The following is a 25513-nucleotide window of genomic DNA, read 5'->3' as shown; positions in this document are numbered from 1 at the left end:
GTGGTAATAGGCTTTTGTGGCAAGGTACTGGTAGTGGTGGGGCTACAGGAGTGGCTTCTGTGAAAAGCTGCCAGAAACTTTCACTGACTCTGACAGAGCCAATGACAACCGTCTCCAAGCTAGACCTACCACAGAATAAGGCCAAGCCAATCAGAGGTGTTAGCAACACCTCAGCGATATGTTTATGGGGGGAAAAAAAGAAAGAGAAAAGAGTTGTTGCCACTAGGCCAGAGAAGAGCAGAGTGACAACATGTGAGAGAAACAACTGTGCAGACACCAAGGTCAGTGAACAAGGACTCCTTTCCCTGAGGAAGAAGCAGTGGCAGAAAGAACATGTGATAAATGGACCATAGCCCCATTCTCACCATGTCCCTGTGCTGCTGTGGGAGAGGACATTGAGAATTGAGAACAAACTTAAGCTCAGGAAGCAGGAGAGAGGTCAGGGAAAGGTGTTCCTAGGATTCCTTTTAATTCTCATTATCCTGCTCTGATTTTGATTAGTAAAAAATTCAACTAATTTCCCCAAGTCAAGTCTACTTTACCCATTACAGTAATCAGTGAGTGATCTTTCCCTGTCCTTACCTCAGCTGAAGAGTCTTTTGTAATATTTTCTCTCCCTTGTCCGACTCAGGAGGGTAGTGGTAGAGCAGCTTTGGTGGGCACCAGACATTTAGCCCACGTCAACCCACCACACCTGTAAGGAGTATAGAGATGGTTTTAATGAGATCTGCCTGTGCTCTGGAAATAGGAGAAATGGTAGCAGGCAACATCTGGTACTCGAGAGGGAAAAGGGAGATTTGCTTATGCTGGAGGGCAAGTACTGCTAAATTCTTAGTGAACTTCAAAATCTTCTTCAGAGTACAAAGTATCTTTGCTGCTCCCCAGAGCCTGTAACTCAGCTCAGGAGTGTGCTAAGTGGCCCTAGGGACTCTGGGTAACAGAGCCTTACAGAGGTAACTTGCCCCTTACAGAGATAAAGGTGCCTGCTTTCCCTATGAGAGGTGTAGTGGAGATCCTCTCACTGCAGAGAGACTAGAGCAGCTTTGCAGTTTTGAACCCAAACTCTGGTCCTTGTCTTTCCACATACAGACCTTTCTGCTGAGACAGTGCTTGAGGACCCTCGAGAATTGTGTTTGACCTTGTAACCTCCCTTCTGGCAAGAATACTTCATGCTGGCAGGACACTCCTTTCCTGCCTCCTGCCTGAGCCATGTTGGTTTGGGCCCTTAGAAATGGCTGGAATGCCTGCCCATATTCAGTGCCTTTCTATTTCCCTAAATCTAGGTCAGAGTGATGAAGGCCAAGGAAATGGCATCTTCCACATCATTCCAAGAGTCCTGTGACCTACTGAGCATGGGAAGCATCACCATCCTCAAAAAAGACACCCTTTTTCAACTTAGTATTTTCTTCCCCCAGCTGCTGTTGTTGCTAGGATAAGAATTTTACTCCCCCTTTTTGGACATTTCTTCCCTGCCTTAGTGTTTCTTGCTATTTTCACTCAGCTTTCACTTTGGATCTGAAAGGGCTGGGCAAGGAGAATGATTTCCCAATTATAAAACCCCATTTCTGTTTTCAGAAATGCTACCTTTATGCTGGAGCTGGATGCAGGAGAAGAGGTAAGGTTGTGCCTCCTCCTTTTCTTTTGGTGCTCTCTCTAGCTGGAAGTTTGACCTGACTTTGCCCTCACTTGGATTTGTGCATTGAGTACATGGGGAATAACACCCATGCCAATAACACATTTTGCTTTCATGGTCATCCATTTCCAGACCTTCTACTGCTAAAAGACAGTAAGAGCAGCCAGGGAAGACACTGCATCCAAATTAAGGGAAGCAAATGACTTAGATGAAAAAACAAAGCAGAAAAACTGCTAACCTTTGCAGAGTTTATTACGAAAAAACAGCACAGAGGTGAGAGAGACCATCAACATCAACAGCTCAGGCTCTGCCTCAGCCCTGGATGTCCAACTGCAGTGACACAGTCCCAGTTCCTCTATTCAATACTCTGCCATGGAGCTAAGCTTTCAAGTCAGGATGGACAGAAATGGTGATATGGGTCCCATGCTGCATTTCCTTCAGTATTTCAAGCAAGAACTTAGGCACTGGTGTAGGTAGTAGCATCCTGACCCAGGAACAGGGGATCGAAAGGAGCCACACAAACTCAGTGATTGTGAAACAGAAAAAAATCCAGCCCCCTATAGACACTATGAATATTTTTCATCTTTTAATTTGAAAAAGAAAAGGTGGGAGGTAAGAGTATTAGGATTGAAAAGCAGACTTTTATAGCTCAGCAGAACATGCAGACCTCTTGAACTAAGACACTGAGAGAGAGCCTGCATCTGAGAAGAAAATGTAGAGGTTTTGTAAGTGAAGTCCTAGCAAGCTATTGGCACAGCTTCTAATAGCTTCTAATGGCCCTATTACTCTTTGGAAGAAATATTTGTAAGAAGCCTGAAATTTATTTAAAAATAAAGCCATACTTGACTGCTAATTGGCAGAACAGTAGAATAAATTAAGAAAAGTCCAAGTATGTGTCTCAGTAAAGATAACAGAGCAGTGAGAGTTAGACAAGGCAGCAGAAACCTGGGTTTCATGTGACATTTGCATATGAGTGGGGTGCTGGAACTCCCACACTGGTGGATTTAGAACTAGTCAGCAGTTAGTGGAGCCTAGAGAATGATTCAGTTATCTCCAAAGAAAACACAAGGCATGATTCAGATGTCATTTACAATGCCTTTGAGGAATCTAGACATCTTTATTGGGCTGTCAGATATGTCGCAGGACCTACAAGGGACCTCAGGTCACCTGTAGTGACTGCTGGAGGCAAGGCAGATACCCAAGGCCATCTCAGATGGCACCAGAAGGCTAAATTGAAACAGTTAAATCCATGTGAAAATGTATCCTGCAGCCTAGGCACCACTGTTTGTCTTTTCTTCACTGGCTATATTGGGAAATAAGATAAATTGGCATCCAACTTGAATGTAGATAAGCCTGCATTTATGTGTCCAGAGCTGAATCTTGCCAGAAAAGCCTGGCTAGGGAAGGGAGGATATTTGTCCTTATCCAGGAGGTTGTCAACAACCTAAAATACTCACCAGAACTTGCAGTGTTAATAATAAGAAAGGGACCTCGTAGTGCACTGTGCTGTCCATGCCAGGGCAGAGGTGGGAGCAGAGCAGGGGGACAGGCAGTACTCTGAGTGCTGAAACCACAGTGCACAGGAAGACCAAGCCTCAAGCCATGAAGTTACTGCGTTTAATGGAGCTTCTGCCCCTTCAGCTGGAAGTATTGACCCTCCCAGCCCCAGCATCCTCAGTGCCAGCTGGTTAAGTTGTTTTAGTGAGCATGGCAATGGGCTGTGCACAGATTATGGGCAGATACTATGCCTCAGGTGAGTGGTCTGGTTTCCAGACATGGGGTCATAACTTGTAACACTGCTACCTCTGTTTCTCAGGTTTGGAAAACCAGATCATCTCAAATGCTCAGGAAGCTTGTGTCAGCCTTGAGCTGTTCAGTTGCACAGTCCAAGTAACTTCTGCCTTAATTTTCTATAGTCTTGAAAAGAGAGATATGGGTTCAGGTCTTCTTTGTAAATTGCTTTAGAGCATCATGAGCAAAACCTTTATATACATTTCAGAGAGAAAAGAAAGCTCTAGTAGCAGTTAGTGCTAAATCAAATGTAAACTTACAGAAAATCAGCAAAAAATTGGTCATCTACTATTTTTTGAAGCCACTGAATGCTCAGTTTCACTATTTCCCAGATGTCAACATGGAGACACCTTAGACAACAACTTCTGTAGCCAGTTGATTTAGGAAGCCACAATGCTGTTTGAATTTCCTTTCAAGTGGAAAAAGTTGGACTTAAAATTGAGCCTCTTACTAGACGTACTGCTTCTAGTTTTACAGGGACAGTATTTGGGCCATTTAAGCAAAGCCACAGAAAAGTCTCATTTTTTCCTGTCTAGATGAGGACCCCTCACTCATCTGGGTGCTTTTAGGCAGAAGACAGACTGTGATGGTAAACAGTCCATGTTACAATTTTTTTATGAAGAAGGAGGGTCACACAATATTTCTTTGGTAAGTCACAACAAGCCAGCATGTTTTGAAAGAAAAGTTGTGGTATCTGGTTGTAAATAAATTAGCTGAAGTTTTCAAAGCTTGTACCTTTCAAGAAAGAATCACAAATACGAAACAAAGTAGGCAAGTAATCTTAGTAAAATGCATAGCTTCTAACTTAACTAAAAACTCAGCAAATTTTATTCTAGAGCTGAAAGCAATTACTGGTTTACAAGCACACATTATAGAGGGTTCTGTTGAAGAGGTCACAAACAATATTTCAGGAGATTTCAGGAGGTTGTTTTTCTATCAAAATTGTCTGTCCAGTGAAACTGTGAAATTCCAGTTGAGAGAATTGGTTCTCTTGCCTCAAACTCCACCTGTGTGCCCAGTTTTCAACCAGGTACCATTATCATGAGCTCTTTCAGCATGGAGAGAAGCCAAGCCACCACCTATCTGGGCTGAGATTTGCAGGACAGAGCACCAATGAGAGAGAGCCACAAGGCAAGGAGAGCCACATTCGCTGTGATGGTAACTGCACAGGAGAACTGCCCTGGCCAGAAGGACTGTTCTCCACCTGGGTTATTCAGGGCCTTCTCACACCCTTCTTCGTATTGTAGAGATGGCATGGACAAAGATCTTCACTCTTACTTCTGAAAAGTAAAGTGAACTCACACTCCCTTTTGCACGGCATTTATTAATGACAGTCTTTTTATCCAGCTGCTGACCTTTTTGTTATGTTTGCTAAACACATACATAAGCTGTAGCAATTTATCTGGAAGAGGAAATCGCAAGTTTGCTAGGGTGAAAAGAAGCATTTACAAAGGCTAAAGAGCAGGTGAGGAGGAAGCTGGGGATATTTCTTGTATAGCCTATACTTGCAACTAACTTCCATACATGAGCTGGGGGAATGTACAAAGTCAAGTCTAAATTGGAGTGGCTACAAAGCAAGTGTTCCCCTTCATTGCTCTTCAAACATTCCTCATGGTTATGAGGTCATAGGAAAAATATTTGTGACAAGATGAAATATGACAGGTTACTTCTGTGGTTTACCAAAATTTCAAGTCATGCTGTGAAACGATGACTCTGCATTTTAACACCCGGCAGAAACTTGGGCAGTTTTTCCTGATTAAGTTCTTGAAATATGTGTTGCAGACCTGTTCTGCAACCATATGGCAGGACATAAGAGAGTTTGTAATTCTTATTTTGGACTTATAACACTAATTTTTGTATTACTTTCCATCTTACTGTTAAACTAGTTGTGGTAGCCAACCATTCATTTTACATGTCCTCATTCCCTTAGAAAGTTTTATTTAGCCTGGATCTAAAATCAAAATACTAGTAATACATAGATAATAATAGTGTTCTCACAGTAATGAAGTTCAAATAGCCGTCTTTCAGTCCATGTACTTCATCAGCCTTGAAAATCACATTTTATTACTATCTCTTAGAAAAAGTGCTTCCCATTACTGAAGGATGTAATTATATTAAATTTTAACAAAATTTAACTGTGAATTTTCAAAGGCCATCATATATGTTCCTTTCAGAAAAAAAAAAAAACCAAAACCAAAACCAAAAAGCCACAAAAAGAAACAAATAAACAAAACCAAATCAAACCCAAAACAAGTAATCAAGCTTGTGATGACATTCAAAACTAAGCAAGTAAAACAGTCCTTAATCGTGAATTAAATAATACTAGAATGAGAATGGCCACTTATCAAGATGTTCCTTAGGGGCAATGGAGAGACATAGGCACCTCCTATTCATGCCATCCCTAAGAAAATAATTGAAAGCTAAATGGGATGACTTGCTTTCAGATGTCATGTTATTGAATTTAAAGAATGGGAATGTCTACCTTAGACCAGATGTCTGACTTTAAGATGGTGACAGCTAGGTGTCCAACCTTATCAACTATCATTCATGGAAAACACTTCACAACTGCTTCACAACTGCAGTGCTGAAGACATGCAGGTAATGGCAAAAAGTTTCTCATGCTGCAACTGTTTGGATGTTGATCTATCTCTGTTGGTAAGCTCTGCATGCCTTTCAGTGTCTCATTTTCAGCTTTTACATAGAGTGTTACTAGAGTAAAATTCACTTGTTCTGATGCACTGGGAAATCAGTCTTACCTAGCTGACTGAAAATAATATAAATACCTAAAGATGAGTTAGATGTTTTCTAATAAACTGGTGTTGAATCATCCAGTCAATGACTGTTTGGAACTAGAAGAGAAAGATGTTTTTCTTATAGCAGCAGCAGCTTTCTTGTCCAGCTCTGAAGTGCATCTTGGAACATGACATTGTTCAGCACAGATTCAGATGCTAAAATTTCCATTGCTTTCTTTATCAGCATTAAGAAATGCAGCCTTGTTTACTACCATGTAGTTATGATGGTACACTACAGAGTATTAAATTGGGATCTCATTAACTGGAGGATTGTATGTAACCAGATTATTTTCACAAACGAGCTGCCTTCTGAATATTGTTTTCTGTATCCTTCCTCAGCCTAATGGCAGGGAGGTCAGCATCAGGATAAACAAACCTCATGCAAATTCTGGTATCCTGCTTTTATTTCTTTACATGCTTTTGTGCTTCTCTTTGGGCTTACAGCTGCATCAACACAGCAGGGGGAATAGGTGCTTTCTGAGCCTGGAACACACTGGCTGCTTGTTCCAGTCTCCCTGATGGAACTTCTTGTGCCTGCAGTGCAGTCTGTGGCCATGTGAGCACTTGTCTATCGTTTCTGTGAAGTCTGGTGGCCTGACCTGGCCTCTGAGATGTCTGAGTTTGCTAAAGCAGTGATCACATATCTTTCCTACTGCTTATTCTCCTGCTGGAATAAGACGCATGATAGAGAGAAGAAATGACATCTGGAGTCATTGCCCATTGCTACATGAAGGAATATCTAAGTCCTGGGGTTAACTTAGCCAAATATTCAGAATTCATTAATCAGAATCCAAACCATTTGAATGATGTCTTAAAAATGAGGACTTAAAAATAATAAATGTGCTAATTCTTCCCTATTATGCACCTGTGGATTTTCCAGTTTTTCTTTGCAGCTAGGAATTAAACAGACAGAGGGGTAGGTATTAAATAGACAGTCTGTTTAGTCTATTTCAGAAGAAGAAGTTACCAGAAGACACCCAAAATATTAAGGCATTGTACTACGCTGCAACCAAGAGAGAAGGTCTCTATCCATATATTTCAGTTAATAAGTAGTTATTGATGATATAACAGACTTTTTTAGACTGAGCTGAAGTGTGTTTTCTTACAAGATGATTTTGGATGCCTGAAATAAAGCATTTTCTCACACCTTTTATATTCCAGTCAGGAAAACTCAGCAGGGATGTAAGTATTTTCCCTGTAGCTCATTAAGTTCCAGCATCTGCAAATATTTATCTGGTTGGTTGCCTTGTCTTTTATTGAAGATGCTTCTGAAAGATGCTTTGGTGAAATTAGTCTTTTCTTCAAGGAGATCTAAAAGCTTGAGATTGTGGAAGAACATTTCTTGGTAAGTCCATCTTTCTCAAAAAGAGATTTGAACAGTTTGTTTCACACTGTGTACTTGTTCTAAGTGTAAGAGTGTCACTGCCCCAGGGCTCAGCTTCCATCTCTTCTGGAACCCACGTATCTAACCAGAGTGCTCTCCAGCAAGTGAGCTGTCTTCACAGCCAACATCAAAATTATTTGTAATAACATAAGAGGTTTCTGATATGTCTCATCTGTCAGAAACAAGATGAGTGACAACCACAGCAGTAGTCACTAGAGGAATCGCTCCAAAAGCCATCACTGAATCTGTTTTAAACTCACACAATTATATACACACATAAAGTATTGAGTCATGATATCTAAGTTAATGTTTTTCCTGTGTTCATAACTGAATAATCCTTCTTAAGTATAAATTCCTTTCTTACTCCTTTAGCTGAAAACATTTCTGTACTGGCTGTACCACCATATGAGAGAAGATTTTCACTGGGTTGTACAAAGGCATCTTCATAAAGGTAGGTCTTGGCCATGGTGTAAAAGACCAAGCTGTAGGCACAGAATTTTTAAATGAATAATGTGTGGGGTGTTTTTTTTTTGTTGTTGTTGTTGTTGGTTTTTTGTTTTGTTTTGTTTTGTTTTTTTTCTGAATGTCATATGGACTGGTGAAACTGAGAACCAATGAGATTTTCCTCAATCTGAGGTATAGTGAATTCCTACAGTGTTCTAGGTTTATCAACATTCATATAGAAGAATAGATGTCTTTAGTGGGTTGACCCTGGCTGGATGCCAGGTGCCCACTCTCACACTTCCCTCTGCAGCTTGGCAAGGAAGAGAAAATAGGAAGGAATAAGGGTTCATGGATTGAGATAAGGGCCAGGAGAGATCACTCATCAAATACAGTCATGGGCAAAACAGGCTTGAAATAGATATGTAAGCTGAATTTTTTGGTAATGAAATCAGAGCAGGGTAATGAGAAGTAAAAAAACCACTTTCTCCCTCTCCTGTCCCTCCTTCCCAGCTCTACCTCTTTCTCCAGCTGCACAGAGAGAAGGGAATGGGGGTTATGACCTTTTGTTTTCCCTGCTGCTCAGGGAGGGGAGTCATTGCCCTGTTCCACTGTGGGACACCTCCCATGGAAGTGAGTTCTCCATGTACAGCTGCAACAGGAGTCCATCCCATGGGCAGCAGTCCTCCCCAGACTGCAGCAGCATGGGTCACTCTTCCACAGGGTGCAGTTCTGCAAGGAAAAGCTTCTCCAGCTAAGGATCCTCTCTCCACGGGCCTCCCACAGGGTGACAGCCTCCTCTCAGGCATCCATCTGCTCTGGTGTGGGTCTCCTCCATGGGCTGCAGTGGATCTCTGCATCCCTGTGGATCTCCACGGGCTGCAGGGGCACAGCTGCCTCACCATGGTCTTCCCAAGGGTCTGCAGAAGAATCTCAGCTCTGGTGCCTGGAGCACCTCCTGCCCCTCCTTCTCCAGTGACCTTGGTGTTTTCAGGGTTGTTCCTCTCACATGTTCTCACCCTGCTCTTCTCTAGACACAACTGCAACTGTGCAATAACTTTTTTCTTTCTTCTTAAATCTGTTATCACGGAGGTGTTATCACCATTTCTAATTGGTTCAACCATGATCAGTGGCACATCTGTGTTTGGAGGTGCCAGGGACGGGCTCTGATGGACATGGAAGAAGCTTCTTGTAGCTTCTCATGGAAGGCAACACTGTAGCCCACAGGCTACCAAAACTTGGCCATTCAAACCAAATCAAATGGCATATAATGGGCTGCAGATATTATTGTAATACTAATTGTAATATCCTGAAACACATTTAAAGGGTTAGTCTACATAATTCATCCATTTGAGGAAAATAATAAACTAACGTGTCCTTCCTGATGGTGACTGAAAGCCAAGACCTTAACACAAGGCTGATGTCTGGTGTTCATATACATCAATCAAATTCATTTAATTGCAACTATTCTGAAAGGATTTTTCAATTTTAGTCTACATATTTTGATCTCATTGGGTCATGAGTCATTATTTTCTGTTATGGTGCTGTATTTTTTCCACTCTTTTCCTTTCACCCTTGGCTCATTTGTATGACAAGCTGGAAATGTGCATTCCACAGTGAGTGACAGCGCTTGTCTTAATGGATGGAAATTGACTGCAGGCCACCCTTGCAAAATAGCACATATGAACACTGCTTTTTTGGGGAATAAAATACTCTCTAGTGTTGAAACAAATGGCAAAGCAACCCTTAAAGTAAAGTCACAGGCTGTAGGGTTTCTAAATGCAAATGCTTGTTTTGGATCCTAGGTGATGAGCAGAACTGAGGAAGGACAACTTAATCAGATCACCCGCCATTTTTTTTCTCTTGAGCCAACTATATTTTCTGATCTTTCTGTCTAGACTGCTCAAGAGTGGTATAGTCCTCAGAAAGTGGATCAGAGAGAACTCTCCATTTGGATTCATCTTGGACTATGTTGAGAGACTTTTGTCCTTGCTTTGAGAATTGAAGTTGTCTACAGAAATTCTTGAACATTCCCAAGCCATCCACAGGGTAGAAAAATAGACCTGCAGGGTGCCTGCTCTTTTAAATAAGCAGTAAAAGTGAATGAGTAATTTCTAGTACTTTTTTTTTTTTTTTAAAGTCTTTTTGTTTTTTCCCATTCAAAGGAAGAATAGTCTGCTTTTGTAATAGGGATATGAGTGTTCAGCCAGTCCTCAAATGCATATCTGGTTTAGTACTTGGAGTTGGTGTTGGCTGGAGAACCTCCGAAATGTCATACATGGCAATCTTAGTCAAAATGTTCTAACCAAAGTAAAGCCTCACAAATTCCAAACCCTTGTTTCAGACATTGTAGGTACCCTAATTGGTGGAATGCTATACTTAATATAACCAGTACTGTTGTCGGACTCTAACTATTCTGAGGGTAAATACTTCAAAATAGAAAATATTCCTCATGATAAAATAAGGCAATTCAATACAACATTGACAGTGTGCTTTACTATTCAGCAACCTGGCCATTTGCAATAAAAAAATAATATTGTTAAATTAGATTTGACATGCATCTTTTGATATTTTGAAACATGTCCATAAATATTTTTCCTTTCCAAAAAGAGAAGAGTGAACAAAATTACGTCACCTCTATACAGGCAGACCATATTAAGCATTCAATTTCTTCTCCAAGATAGGAACTTACTTTTTTTTTTTAAATAAAGGAGATGATTCTATAGTAAATGGGGAAAATATTTCCTTTGGAATAATGGAATAAAATTATTGAATAAATAATGGAATGGAATAAAATTATTTTGATTTAATGAAGAAATGTCTTTTAATTGCTTGGTCTAGGCTTTTTCCCTCTATCATGTTAGATATGTTGTCCTAATGTAATTAATTCTAACAGAAATAAAATGCTTTGATTTGAAATGTTCTTAATTGAACTTGCCAGCTAACCAAGCTTTTAAAACCATATAAAATAACCCATAAATTAAACAATAATTAACATGCAAGTCGTTGGTGTTGCTCATTAGAATTCTACTGCCAAAAATCTTTGGTTGGTTAATTTTAAGTGGTTTTAAGTACATAAAATGCAATGTGGAAAAAATTGTGATGTCTTATTGAAGATAATGTTATTAAAAACTTTAGGTTTAGTACTTTTATTTAAAGGAAGGAGGCAATCAAGTACTTCTGAAGTGTTTGAAGCAGGTTGTTGGGAGCAGTTTACAAACCTTGGCAATGCATTGCCAAGGAAGAGGTACTTAAATTTGTGTATGTGATTTGTCTGCACTTCCTAAATGTTCATGAATCTATTTTAATTGCAAGTTTCTCACTATGATCCAATACAAAACCCCCCCTTATTTGATGCATGCAGTATTTCTTTCCAGTGCTAGAACAGAGTTAAAAGTGCAAGAGGAAGGTTGTTACAAAGGATTTATCACTTATTTTCTGTCTTTAATGAATGAATTAAATCAGTCTGTAGTGTCAGCTTTTCTTAAAGATGGACAGGACTGTCTGAGTATTAACGAAGCACCAGCTGTGATGGATGCACTCAACCCCTTGACCAAGCCAGTGTATTTTGGTACAAGCTCCAAAGGAGGTAAGGCCATGTTCTGTAGCTGGGCAAGAACCTCTCTAGGTAATCCACAAAGAAGTGGAGTAACACAGTGGGCATTGATGCTTTTTCATCTCTGGTCTCTGTGTAAATCATTGTAGCTTGATTATGACTGATTTCATTTGTGTGTTTCTTCCATGTAGCAGGTAATGGACTGAACCTTGCCATCAGAGTTTGTTAAATCATGCTTTTGCAGTGTGATCTTAAATCCACTTTTGCTAATCTCTTTGAAAGGAGTTCTTTCAGCGATCTAGATCACTCACCCGATACAATTTGTCATAGTCAGCAAGATTCTAACTCAGGACTCATGACAATGACACCAGCAGACGTGGGCAATATAAATGAGGATGAGAAAGAAAATTCAAATTTGCAAGGCAGATCAATGCAACACTGCATGTTGCATTTCTACATTTCTACACTGTTTTTCCTCCTCCTGGAAATTAAGGTCACCATCTAACAAGTTCCAATAGTAATTGTTCTGAAGGATTTCAGAGGTAAGCTGTTTGATTACACTCATATTTTCTAACTTTGAATGAAGTGCTTTCTTCTCCCAGAGCTAGTAAACATCAGAACAGATTAAAAGTTTGTTTTGATATTCCTGTTCTTCTGCAAGCAACCTGGAATATTATGGTGTTTTTCTTTGAGACTTCGAGCTAAGGCAGGAGCACCAGGGAGCTGGTGGACCAGAGCCCAGACTGGTAAGCTAAAACTGCAGTCATACTGCAAACCACAACCCCGCTTCTCCTTTTTATTTCAAACCTGTGCCTTAATGGTTAATACCCCTGTCAAAATGATTAACTCCTTTAGATATTCATACCTGCTTCCCCTACCTCTCTTCCCTGCTAGTCTGGAGGCTTTTCAGTCAGACAAGTCTATTTTCTTTTAAAAAATAAAAAGTTAAGTAAAAAGTTATTTTTAATTCCCAAAAATAGCACTCTTGCTATTATGAAATGTGATGGGACTTGGGCAAAGCTACTCAGTTGTCAGTTGTTTGTCATTCCAGGTTTGTCTTGTTTTTGTAGCTCATTATTGGGATCTCTCCAGTAGGTCCATGTTTCTTGTGTACTGAGGAGCCAGGAACTGGATTGAGAACTCTAGGTTTGTCCTCACCAGTGCTGTGTGGGAGGGAACAATCACCTCTCTCAGCCTGCTAGCAACACTTCTGCTAATGAAGTCCAAGACACTCTTAATCACATTTTCAGAAACAGCACGCTGCTGGCTCATGTTCAGCTTGGTGCCTACCGTGACCCCCAGGTCCTTTACAGAAAAGCTGCTTTCCACCTGGGTGATAAGAAGCACATTTTGCAGAAACATAAATGCTTCCTTAGCAAAAAGACGTGGCTGGGTTATATTATTTCAGGGAAAAACACTAGCAGCCCACTAATGTCTGCTCTCAATGTTAGTGCCCTCCTGGAAATCAAACCTTGCAGATGTCTGTGGCAGCAGGGCAGAGTGCCATGAAGAGCTATTTCAGGTCTCTGTGCAATACATTCCCATGAAAATAGCAATAACAAAAATTTATCCTGCTGATTAATTTTACAGCCTATTCCTACTGTGTGAGAGTTTCTCCTGGCCTGTTCTTTGCTCAGTAGCAGCCCTTAGATCATGCTGAACACAGGATCGCTTTTCCTTTAAGCTCATGAGGCTTTAAATGTAATCTGCTTCCTTAGTAGAACCCCTATGCTGTTTCACCAAGTTGCATAATCTCACTTCTGCTATACCTCATGGTTACAGTCTGTGTAACTCATAGAAATTAATACTATTTTTCTTTACATTCCTTTGAAGATAATAGAATTATCAAAGCCCTTCAAAGTTATCACAGACATATTTTTGTAAATTATTAGATATATTTAAGTCTTCCATCATCATGATAATCTGCTTGTATTAGTCAAAAAAGGAAAGGAAGTAAAGGCCTTTTTTTGCAGTTACTCAGATGACACCCAGCACTTGGATTCTCCTCCTGATTGTATCTCTTCTTACCACTTCTTCAGAGTATGGGGTTTTTTTCATTATGCCTTGAAACTGTTCATATTGTTGGCATCTAACAAACAAGACCAACAGTCATATATTTAAAAATAATTTACAGCTTGGCCTGTGTTTCCAGGATATGCCTCTAAATTTTTACATGGCATCTATACTGCAAAATTGTTTTTAAAGGGGGGCAATCGTTGCTGCCTCATTCTTGTGCAACACTGATATTCTGTTCTGCCTGCCTGATCACTTACTATTGAAGTATATAGTGTTTACAAGCATCAAAAAAGTAAAATCCTTACATAAGAATGAGAAAGCCATTCAGTGAGAACCAAAAAAGAAAAAAGGAAAGTTGGAAGATTTAAGAAAGAGCACATAACTGCATGTGGGTTCAAAGGAAAAATACTGGATCCTATGCCTCATTCTCTCAGGAGAGCTATAGTTTTTGCCGCCTTATTTAAATTGTATTTTGGAAAAAGTATTTGAAAAAAATGACTTTAAGCTACTTCGATATGCTTTTTCAATCATGCAGACAATTTCTAAGTCCTTTTGCTCAAGTATCAGGCTTATGTGCAAAATAATCCCCCCAAACATGTCTCTTGGAGATGAAACTCATGTGTTTCTTGCCTTGCCCCCAAACAAATGCTTTTGCATGAGTCATTTATTGTGGAACTATTAACCCTCATTGAAATGCACATCTAAACTGACACTTAACCCTGATTTTTTTTAGCAGCACATGAGGGTGTGGGTGATACTTATTTGGATAGCACCTTGCAGCCTGGAGGCTTTAAAAGTGTTTTATTTACATAATGTCTCATTTATTTTGTAAGAATTACACTCTCCCCATCACTGTTGTGATCTTCTTTGGCATAGAAAATATCCAACAGCTGTTTATCAGCCTACAGAAATGCTGTGTAATAAGAAGTAAAAAGAGATTGCGCATCTAACTGTAACCATGGAGTGAGTCAAGAAGGAGAACCATCACGAGAAAAGAAGGAAAAAAGCAGTCACTGATCTTCCAACTTTCATTTGTATAGTCCTGAAGGTCACTGGTAGACAAAGAATCAGATAGGGAAAAAAATCATTCACTATGTTTCCACCCATGATTTGTACAGCCCTGCTGGTCACTGGCAGGCCCAGTACACTAAGGCACAGGAACCATCCTGGGCACTGTGTAGGGAGCAGTATTTTACATAACCTGAAAAAACAAATGCATAAGCCAAGATTTTGAGAAATGACACATTCTCTGGCTGTGGAATAGAAGATATTTTTAAATGGAGTGGAGCCTGAATGGTTTTTTGCAGAAGCAGATACCTACGAGGGAATGAAAACTAATTTCACCACTTGGTGCACCCAGTATCAACCACAGGAGAGTCCAAGGAATAAATTGTAGGAGATAAATTGCACAAACCTTTAGAAATTTCACACCTGCTGAAGTAGTTTTCAGGTTTTTTATTGTTTAAAATATTCTTCTTCACCTTTGATTAGTATAACAGCAGAGGAGAAAGGTCAAAAATTCATTATCTGGAGTGGCTGTGTGATCTTAGAATTGAAACATGTTAGATTACCTCAGATGTATAGTGAGACAGGCATTCATAGAGCAATAGGGAAAAACACTGCTGTGTCTTACAGGTAGAAGAGTATTTGTTCATAGAGAAAAGTGAAAAAATTGAGTTGTGAAAATTGTAGCTCTTGCTTATGATAAGTGACAGAATTTATGAAGTGTGGTATTAAATCCTGGAGGAATAACATAAGCTTTACAAAAAGATAATACATTTTTCAACATACAGTGTAAACACGTTGAAAACCAGTTCATGGAAACTTGCTTGACATAAAAAAGTTAAAATTAACTCAGCAGACATTGGGATGGCAGGCTTTGTGGATTTGTCTCTTCAGAAGGAACATTTGGTAACAAGTACTTTGCCATTTATCATTATCAACTATAATTGAAATTGGGGCAACTCAACACTTTGTTCTGAAAGTGTGAAAGCTGTGTCATCAGGTATTGGGCTAACACAACAGAGGGCCTTAATGTTCACTGACAAGAAAACTTTGGGGTATTTAACACACGTCCTCATCAAAACTCTCGGTAGGTTATTAAATATGATGGTAGGATATCTGTGTAGAAGAAGAAAGAGCCTCAGGTACAGATTTGGTATCTTTTTTAGTAGTGGATCCCTTGAAAAGGTCTTCCATGTGCTCTTGTCACAGATACACACCAATAATTCTATTTTGGGATTGAAGCATTAGTCAGGTATATTCAACTGATTATGAGAGAATGATAGAATGTCTAAATTCTAGAGCGCCAAATCAATTTAGCTGTTACATATAAAGACTAGTGATAAAGAAAAGACAGAGATACAGATTGTAAATTATTCTGGTTCTCCAGGATGAGGTTTTTTGCTCAGTGGTTTGAAGAGTGGCTGCTCTCATCTATCTTTCTTGTAGAAGGACATGATGGCTTGCTGTGAGCCTACAGCCTGAAGAACACCAGCTCTTTAGCTGGCTTTCCATTTCTAATTTTGTTTCTACTAAATGCTTTTCTTCTTCACCTATCAGACTCTTTTGTTAATAGCAACATTCAGATAAACTACAAAGACTGATATAGAATGAGAACTGCACATTAATTTCAGCATATGGTCTTGAAATTTAAGGATGACGTATCTGATGAAGACGTCTTTAGCCATCTCAGTCACCAAGATCCCCTCTACAGACAAGGGAAAGAGTTCATGCTTCAGGAAGGTCATGCCTTCCATGTAAAGACAGGGGTTTAAATGTGCCTGACTCTCCTCCATCAGCTGTAGAGGAGATCAGATGACAAGCTTTCACTATGTGTCTGGGCTTTTGATCACTAAAAGTAAGATAATTCCTCAGCTGAAATTAGACAATTCCCATCTTTGGAGTCCAGAATTGCTCTTTGTATGCTCTCACCTGGTGAGAAGGAGAGTTTGGAAAATTAACTGTGCTGAGGGAAGGTATTCATCTCAACTAACACTGAACAAAGGTGCGGTGTCTGTGGTTTCCTCATTTCAAGACACAGAAAGCTCCAAAGGACGAAATGAACACTTCAGAAAGATGAGGTGGATTGTCTTGTGAAGATGTCATCCTTATCATAAAGAAAAACATCTTTTGTATTCAAACCTCTAAATGGTGAAAGTTAAGTGAACTGAATCTCATGAATATGACAGCTCAGATTGAAATGAGTCATTATTGTGTGTTAGTGTCAAAGTGGGGAGGCTGGAGAGGTGACCTCTGTGAGAAGATATCAGGGGCTACACAGTCCATCCCAACAGACTCCAACAGACCTTCTGGCTAAACATGGACAAGCTGTTGGTTCCTCTGGAAAAACATGTCTAAAAAAGGGCAGAACATCACAGGGAGAGGAGGAAGAAACAAAATTGTGAGAAAAAGCAGAGTGAACACAAAACATCATATGAGCAGGAGGAGGAGGAGGAGATGCTCCAGGTGCCAGAGCAGATATCCCTTGCAGCCTGTGAAGGATCCATACTGCAGCAAAGGAAAAATGCGAGAAGGAGGGAACAGAGAGAGCAACTGCTGTGTACTGACCAAAATAACCCAGCCCTGTGATGCTTGCAGCAATGCAGAGGAGGGTGGAGGGAACCTAAGTATCAGAAAAGGGGATGGAAAATTGGTTTTTAAATATTTGCATTTTTGTTTTCAATTACTAGTATTAGAAATTATGTTTTGGGGTTTGGTGGTTTTCTTTTTTTTTTTTTTTTCTTTTAATATTTCAGTTAATTTTCCCAAAGTTGAGTCTGTTTTGACAGTAACTGGTAAGTGAACTCCCTGTCTTTTAACTGATGAGTTTTTTTTTTTTCATCTTATTTTCTCCCCCACATCACCAAGGGGGTGGTGTGAGCAAGCATCTGGTGGGTGCTTGGGTGTTAGCCAAGGCTAACCCACCAAAGGAACATTTACCTTTATTATTATAAATTAACTTCATCTGCCTTTTCTAGGGAAGAAAAAGAAAAAAAAGAATCCAAATGTGCAATGTTGCTTTGAAAAATACAGTAAAATTCCACATATGTTATATAATACATGGGAGAGATAGCTAAAATTCAGATAATGACAATATTTCCTTTTTCCAGATATTTAATGAAGGAAGATTAGAACAGTCTATGAGAAGGTGAGACAGCTTCGGCAATATCAAAATATTTCCAGATGTATGTGCAGAATATGTGAAAACCTATGCTAATGTATGCACGAACTCAGCTGGCTGTCAGATTTGCACTGTTAGATGAATAATTGAATTGGGAATGTATTTTACATTCAAAATTCTAGTTTTCTGATTTTTCACTTGCTCTGAAGTAACAAAAGAGAAACAGCCTTTTCAAAAACTGTAATAAATCAACTGGATTTTTGGTTTTGGTTTGGGGAGACAAAACATTTAATTTCCGATTTAATCTTTTCAAGAAATATTATAATAATTTTTATTTTAAAACAGATTTTCAAAAATGTTAAAACTAGGCTTTTCTATATCATTGTATATCTTTCCAAAATGAGAGGCTGTCAGTACTGACATGTATTAAAAACATGTCATGGTGGGTGTGTATACCACTTCATCAGGAAAAAAGGTTCTGTTTAAAATATCCTGACTGACAGATCATTTATCTCAGGCCATCTTTTTATCCCCTTTGCCATCGAGGGTAGAGCAGATTTTCTATTCAGAAGCAAGATGCAGTAGCCTTCTTGATGGTTGTCACAGAAGTCTCCTCCTCTGTGGTCATGATGGTTACATAGCAAAAGCTGTAACCTTCTCTCAGCTGTGCCTATTCCATTTTCTACCAGGACTCCCACCAAACTCACAGGGCTGCATTCCTTGTGATTCTTTTTTATCCTTTTCTCACTCAGAATGAGCAAAACCCATCGTGCTGACTTTCTCTTAAGTGTTAACCATGGTATGATGTTTTGAGAACAGGGACCCCTTGCTTAAAATGTTCACCAACCCTGTCAGGTGCAAAGAAAGCATTTAGTACGCTGGACTGGAGCCTAATAATGCAATCTTGCACGTGCTAGGAGAACATAATATTCAAGACCTGGTGTTCTTTAGGTTTAGTTGCACCTGGGTACTCCTGGGAGCAACAATTAGTTCTGTAGGCATTAGGACAGAGTAAAAATGGACAGAAGCATCTGGATTAGACACACAAGGTGATTGCACAAGACCTAGTTCAACAACCTGCTGTAAAGGTAAAGAATCCGAAATAAGGTTTCTTTTAAAACAAGCTTTTTGAGTGGCTCTTTTACATTTCTGCCATGGCTTTTCTTTCCCTGTTTTAGGCCAGGACCAACACAGCTATTCTGAAGTTTTCAGCAAACATATGGTGCGTGTGCTGTTTCCATCATTAACCAGCCAGGCGGCAGAGAACGGAGCGCCTGCTTGAAAACATTGTGGGAATGGGATTCCTGGTACTGGGAGTGCAGGCGTCTGTGACTGAGACTGTGGATATGCCTCCTTGCCAGCTAATATCTGGACAGAGCCAGAAATTGCTCATTATAAGGCCTAAGTATAATTTTGACACACATCACTTGTTGATACTCTTCACGACTGGTTGTCACATTCACATTTTCTGAAAAATCCCTCCACCCAGGATTTTTCTCCTGGGAAGCTGAGAAGCCTCAGAGAAAAAGAGAAGCAATAATTATCTCATTTGCTTCTCCTGTGTTTTTCTGCTTTGAAATATGTTTGGAGATTGTTTACCAACAGGTGATTGTTTTATTGGTTTTTGCTGTGAGTTGTTTTGTCTCAATGGCCAATCAGTGCCAAGCTGTGTTGGGACTCTGGAGAGAGTCACGAGTTTTCATTATTATCTTTTCAGCATTCTGTAAGTATCCTTTCTGTATTTTTAGTATAGTATAGTTTGGTGTTCTTTAATATAATATAGTATAATAAAATAATAAATTAGCCTTCTGAGAACATGGAGTCAGATTCATCATTCCTTCCTTCTGACATCGAGGCACCCCGCAAATACAATAAGTGGCTATATTTTCTCTTGTTAGAGACACCTATTCACAGAAACAATCATTCATTCTGGGCTTTTCCGACAGCGGTGCTGGTGTTACAGAGCTGACATGTTGTGTGCTCCCCGCCAGCTTGTTGACAAAAAGAGAGAAAAACATAATTTAATACAGATGTTTGAGTGCAAAAAGTATCAGCAACACTTCAGTCTTCTTTCAGTCCTGTCAATCAAATATATCCTCTCCACCAGATAAGTTAACATGCCCTGAAAAAATGCCTGTTTTTGACAGGCATGTGTGATTTTTTTTTCTCTTTTTTTATTCTCTGTTCCTTTGGCCTATTCATATGTTAATTTGTTCAGAAGACTACAGCCCTCCTCATTCACTCTAGTGATGAATTCAGATGAAGTTGTGGCCTCACCCCTAGGGCTTTAAAATCTTCATGTGTAAATTAGTAATTTCAGCTACACAGCAGATCACTATGTACATCTGAAATCAGTTTTAAGTGTGAACACGTCAGATAAGTATATTTGCATTTCTGAATGTTTGATCTCAAATCATTTGTTTATAGACCTTTTTTTAAAATGTGTTTATTCTTGGAGAGATATGGTCTTCACAGCAAGTTCTGACCTCACCCCTTTTCCATTTTCCTGTCTTTTTGATAACAAACCTTGTCTATTGGTACTTATTTCACCTCCTAGCTTCTGTAAAACATCCTATTTAAAGTAGTAAATCAGTCTGCCCTTGAATAAATTTTATACTTGTCCTGAACAGAAAACTGGGAATGCGCATTGTGTGGACCAACACAAGTTTGGCTTTTTTCACCCAACTTTTGTTACTTCTATATAGATAATTTTTATTCTCTCATTCGTATATTTTTAAAACAGGAAAAGAAATATGTCTGGGGACTACCTGATGCTGTTGTGAGTTTCTAGCTGTTGTGATTTCTCTAGTACTAATTTCTGAATTCAATATGGCTGGGCCCCCTGTCAGCAGATAAATAACACCTTTATGAGACTTTCAATCTAGTTTCTAATTTATAATGTTTTCCAAAAAAGAAACTGGCAAAGGGAGTCAGCTATATTTTGACCTTGCTTATACTGAATGTTTGTAACTATAGGGAATTTGAGATCATTCTGATGAGCAGGAAGATTTATCATCTGTTCAGTGAGAATTCTTAGGCTGAGCTCTCTCTGCCAATAAACCTTGATATTTATCTTGCCTAATTCTGTGTGAAATTAATGCAGAAAATTCTTAAGGCAAAAAAGATAGTTTGACTCACTATAAGTTTATAATGTGTGATACAGGATAAAGTAATTTGAAGTGGGGAGAAACCATTCTGTTCTATACTGGTTTTCCTGGATTCCATGACAAGGGAGTGAAAATAGCATGCTGGGCCCAGGACAGGTACGTGGTTTTGAAATGGGTCAAGGAAATTTTCATCCTGCTTCAGACAGAGCTGTCCTGATACAAAATTTTATTTTTCAGCAATGTATTTCAGCATGAACAACAGTGCTAAAAATATAGCCACTGATAAAAATATAGACGCTTGTGTTGTGTGCAGAAGCCTCATTAGGACAAAATTTAGTTAGCTAAGTGTGTCTGGAGAGAAGTCCAAGAGACTCTTTGGACCCCACAGGACTGTCCAGAACAAGGAACCATAAACCTGTCTTTAAAAAGATATATTTGAAAAAGAGAAATAGAAGACAAAGATGTAACTGTCACTGGAAACCATGGCAACAGGTGGGGAAATCTCAAAAGTGCAGAGAATCCAGGAGCATGTTTTAAGACTAAAATGTATTAATCTCTTCTCTATGAAATCCCAGTCATCTAGGGAACTGTCCTTCTGCAGCCTGCAAAACTTCACATTGTGGAAACATGTTTTGGAAACGTTCATTTCTTTGAAAGATTTCAAAATGTAATTATGAGGAGGTATCTGCACAGAGTAACTGCATGGGGGTGAAGATCTACAGATGGGGCAAATGTGCCCCAAATGTGCTTTACAAAGCTCCATCTTAATCAATCATAACAATACCAGACGTGTCCCTGAAAGAGGAATACAGACGCCTCTAGGGTCAGGTAGCCCCTTCTCTCAGTCAGCTGTGGGAAGCCTGTCCATGTGTCCATGCCAGGTCGGTGTGTGACAGGACACCCAGCTTGTGCACATATTGGTTGCTCTGGCACTCCAGGAGTAGCTGACACCGGGTGGAAACTTAAGTGCCTGCCTGAGATCTCCCAAGTTTAAGGAAATTAATTCTTAATCATCCACTTAATTCTACTCATCTTCCTCATTATTATAGCAGGGCAAAATTATCATGTTTTAATTTATGGAGCTGTGCATAACATTTGTCAGTGTCTTGCTACTTTTTACGCTCAGAAATATGACACCACAATATTATTTGCTGGTAATATTTCGAAACCATGTTATATATCAGAACTAAGCACAAGGTCTGTACTTTTTAGTGCCCTAATTGATTTTTCTTGGAATTTTTTTATAAAGATGATGAGACATGTTTCTCAAAACATATGAACACCATAATCCTAGATCTCTGGTTTATATGCTTTTGAAAGATTTAACATGACGCTGAAAACAAGCATTTAAAAGAAAAGGAGGCAAAGTCACTATACGCACATAATTTTCTTTTTTTTCCCTTAAATCGCAGTAAAACTCCAGCATTATTAAGAAATTGTTTAACTCCTTAAAATGCTTCAAAATTATGGATTGATGGCTGAAAAGTCCAAATATTTGGACAGAAAAAATTTCATACAAAGAGTCTGAGAAATCACAGATTTGAAATACAAAACAAAGAACATATTGCTGTTTTTCTTTTTTTCTAGTAATATTCAAGCTGATAGATCATCCAAAGATTTTGCTCAATTTAGGAGGGCCAGAAAGCCATCTTTTTATTCAAGAGGTCATAAGTGCATTGTAGCATTTAGGCTTCCCTTTGGGTATTTTGTTCCTGATCCATGCAGACTCCTAAATATCTCAGCAACTCCACCCAGAAACTTGTGTTCATCCCAAAGAATAAGCGATATCCTACTGCTGACCCACCATCATTCTAGAAGAATTGCTGTCCCTCAGATTATCTGAATGCATTCAGAATCAAGTAATGTAATATTCATTGCAGTATGGATGCTTTCATACAATTTCCAATTAGAGAGAAGTATTAATGTGTTTTATCTTTTACATTTGTTTATTTGTTTCTTCTCACTGAAGAAATGTGACTGGAGGTTTTTGAACAGGTTGCCTTTCTTGCTAACTGTACGTGTTTGTTCCTAGACATCTTTGTAATCCTGCTGTCTCACTCCAACCTAGCTTTCTTTCTTTACACAGATATCCTGTATTTTGTCTTTGTGTTGATGGCAGCAAAGCATGTCTATCAAGTAAAATCCTTTCCCTTAGCATTTAATTATCTTTGAATTTGTGTCATGATCATCAATTGTTCCATTGACTGCCTTCTCTAAGACTGAGAAAATGACATGTCCCTGTTGACTGCCTGTTTTGCAAAAATAACAACATGAAAAAGCATGAAAGGCTTGTCCTAAACTGTGTTAAGAAGTCCTCCTCAACCTGCAGTTTAATAGAAATTCTGTCATGGGACATCTGGGAGCTCAGCTGAATGATATTTTTAAAACAGCAAGGGGCCAGTATTTTTTTTCTGGTAAGTTTTGATGAAATAACAGGCAAAATATCAGCTCCTTTTGAAATAATTGGGAGGTTCACAATAGAGATCTGTCCTAGCTTTTTTTAAAGGGAAAACTCAACATTGAGTGTTATGCCTTGTGACTTCAGGACCTAGAACTGATCCATGCTGTAGATCTCTCATGGTCACTTTTCAAAATTTATTTTAGGGACTGGTCCACATGCATAATACATACCTTGGCTCATGAAACAAATTCTGAACCTAGACCACTAATCTGGTCTTCTCCTGGCTCACCTAAATCAGGAGATTTGTTTGTTATTGTGACCACAGTAAGTCCCAGTATCCAAGGTGTGTTGGTGCCAGCAGGCAGCATGTGTCAGTGGAGACCCACCTCTGGGAATAGTGCAGGGCACAGAGCCCACAACCCTCCCAGCACTGCCAGGAGCCAAGTGCATCAGGCTTCAGACAAGGGTTTCTGCCATCAGCACGCCACCGGATTGCTGGTGAAACATACCCAGCATCTGACTAATTTATAAAACCTACTATAACTGATCAGGTGACCAATCCAATGCCAAAGGAAAAACAACATTAAAAAATGGGAGAAAATTCTTAAAATGGAAAGTATGAGCACATGTCTGCATATAGCTCAACAGATGGCATCCTTTAAACAGGGTTTGTCCATATGGCAAGCAAGTAGATAGAATCTGAATGCTGTATAGGATCCCAATGGAGCAAAACCTGAATTTTTTTTTAGTTGAAGAGTGTATGCTATATATCTCACTTATGCTTCAGATGACAACATAACCAGTTTTATGCCATCAGCTTCTGGTTGTAGCTGCAAATAATCAGAGAGAGAAGGAAGAGATGAAGGAGCATCAACTTATCAGTGTGTTAGGAAACCCTCTGAGTGAGGGTTTGAATAAACAGAATTGAACAACAGGAAAAAAGAGACATTCAAACCCTAAAGAAGTTTTCATAAACAGTTTAATAATTTAACAGCTGGCTAAGAGAAAATGCCATTACTGAAGCTGATCGACTACCCAGTCATTAGCACTGACAGACAGCAGAGTCCTGCAGTACCAAAAAGTCCATGTCAGTTCAGAAAGGCTGCTGGGGACATAAAGTTTCTCTAATACAATAGGTGTGTGCCTAGGAAGAGAAGATTTCTGAACCAGAATAAGAGCATCCCTTGTCTATTGATTCCTCACAAGAGCTTAAGCATTCAGCTCACACACTGGTTACTGCTCCTGAGCTGCAAACTCTTCTCAGCAGAGATACCCCAGGCACAGAGGAGAGGTTGTAGCTGAGAATGTATTACCTGCTGTGGCACAGGGATTACACTGCTTACTCAGGAGGAAGTCTACCTGACAGCCTTACAGTGCAGGAGAACTGGGAAGAAGCCAAATTTATCTATGGAGAAAACTTTAAATGTAGTTCCACCATTCATTTCAAACCAGAAAGTTTCCATTCCCTTTGAAAGGAAGCATAGAAAGGCTATGATGTTTGAAAACAAAGAAAACTAACGTATCAATATTAAATATCTTTATTTTAATGGAATTTAATTGATGACCAGTTCAATCAACCTCACTTGTTGACATACAAAGTATCGAAAAATATTTCTCTTTTTTAACAAAAAAAAAGTAATAATAGAAAGAGCTCAGTTGAAATATTTCTTAGCTGAATACACATGTGTCTGCACATTTGGTGAAACGGCAAATTAAATATAAATATTTTATATATTAAATGTTCTGCAGTTATCCACATTTTCAATTCAGTTTAACAAACACTTATTGTCCTCTTTTACAGACAATATCATTTTGGAACCAGGAAAAATGAAAAGGTTGCATATGACAGTAAGGAACCTCTCTGGAAGAAAATATACCTGAACTGACCTATAAAAAACCAAAACAGGCTGATGTCAAACTGTTGTGCTTTTACTGCTACACTTCATTACTGAATGTACCAGTTAAAGTAAGACTGGACTATCAAAGAAATTGAGAACAAAACTTTATTTTCAGTCTTAAATTTTTCCTTTCAAATGAAATGTGATATCTGAGCACATTTCTGGTTATTTGCAACCACCTTGTGCCTGCAATAAAGCCTGAATACACAGATTGCAGCACCTGCATACTCTCTTGAAGACTTTGGAGGCATCTTGAGGGCAATAAGTTGTCTATGCAAATTATGGTGGAAAACACTAATAAAAGCCTGTCTTCAAAACATCGTTAAATTATTTCTGAGTCTCTTGTTTCTGAGTCCCATACAAGGCTAGAA

At 39.1% G+C, this 25513-nt stretch overlaps 1 long non-coding RNA gene across 1 annotated transcript; it reads left to right on the top strand.

Annotated features, from left to right (window-relative positions):
• Positions 1-775: 775 nt before the first annotated feature.
• On the top strand, positions 776-25513 carry LOC135300260 (uncharacterized). The gene is made up of 3 exons (XR_010362126.1): positions 776-8051; positions 17726-17763; positions 18915-25513. It is a non-coding gene; the product is annotated as an uncharacterized LOC135300260 (long non-coding RNA).

This window comes from Passer domesticus, chromosome 5, assembly GCF_036417665.1.
Source record: "Passer domesticus isolate bPasDom1 chromosome 5, bPasDom1.hap1, whole genome shotgun sequence".
NCBI lineage: Eukaryota > Metazoa > Chordata > Aves > Passeriformes > Passeridae > Passer > Passer domesticus.
Note: the sequence above shows the minus strand (reverse complement) of the source record. Positions and strands in the feature narration are given on the sequence as shown.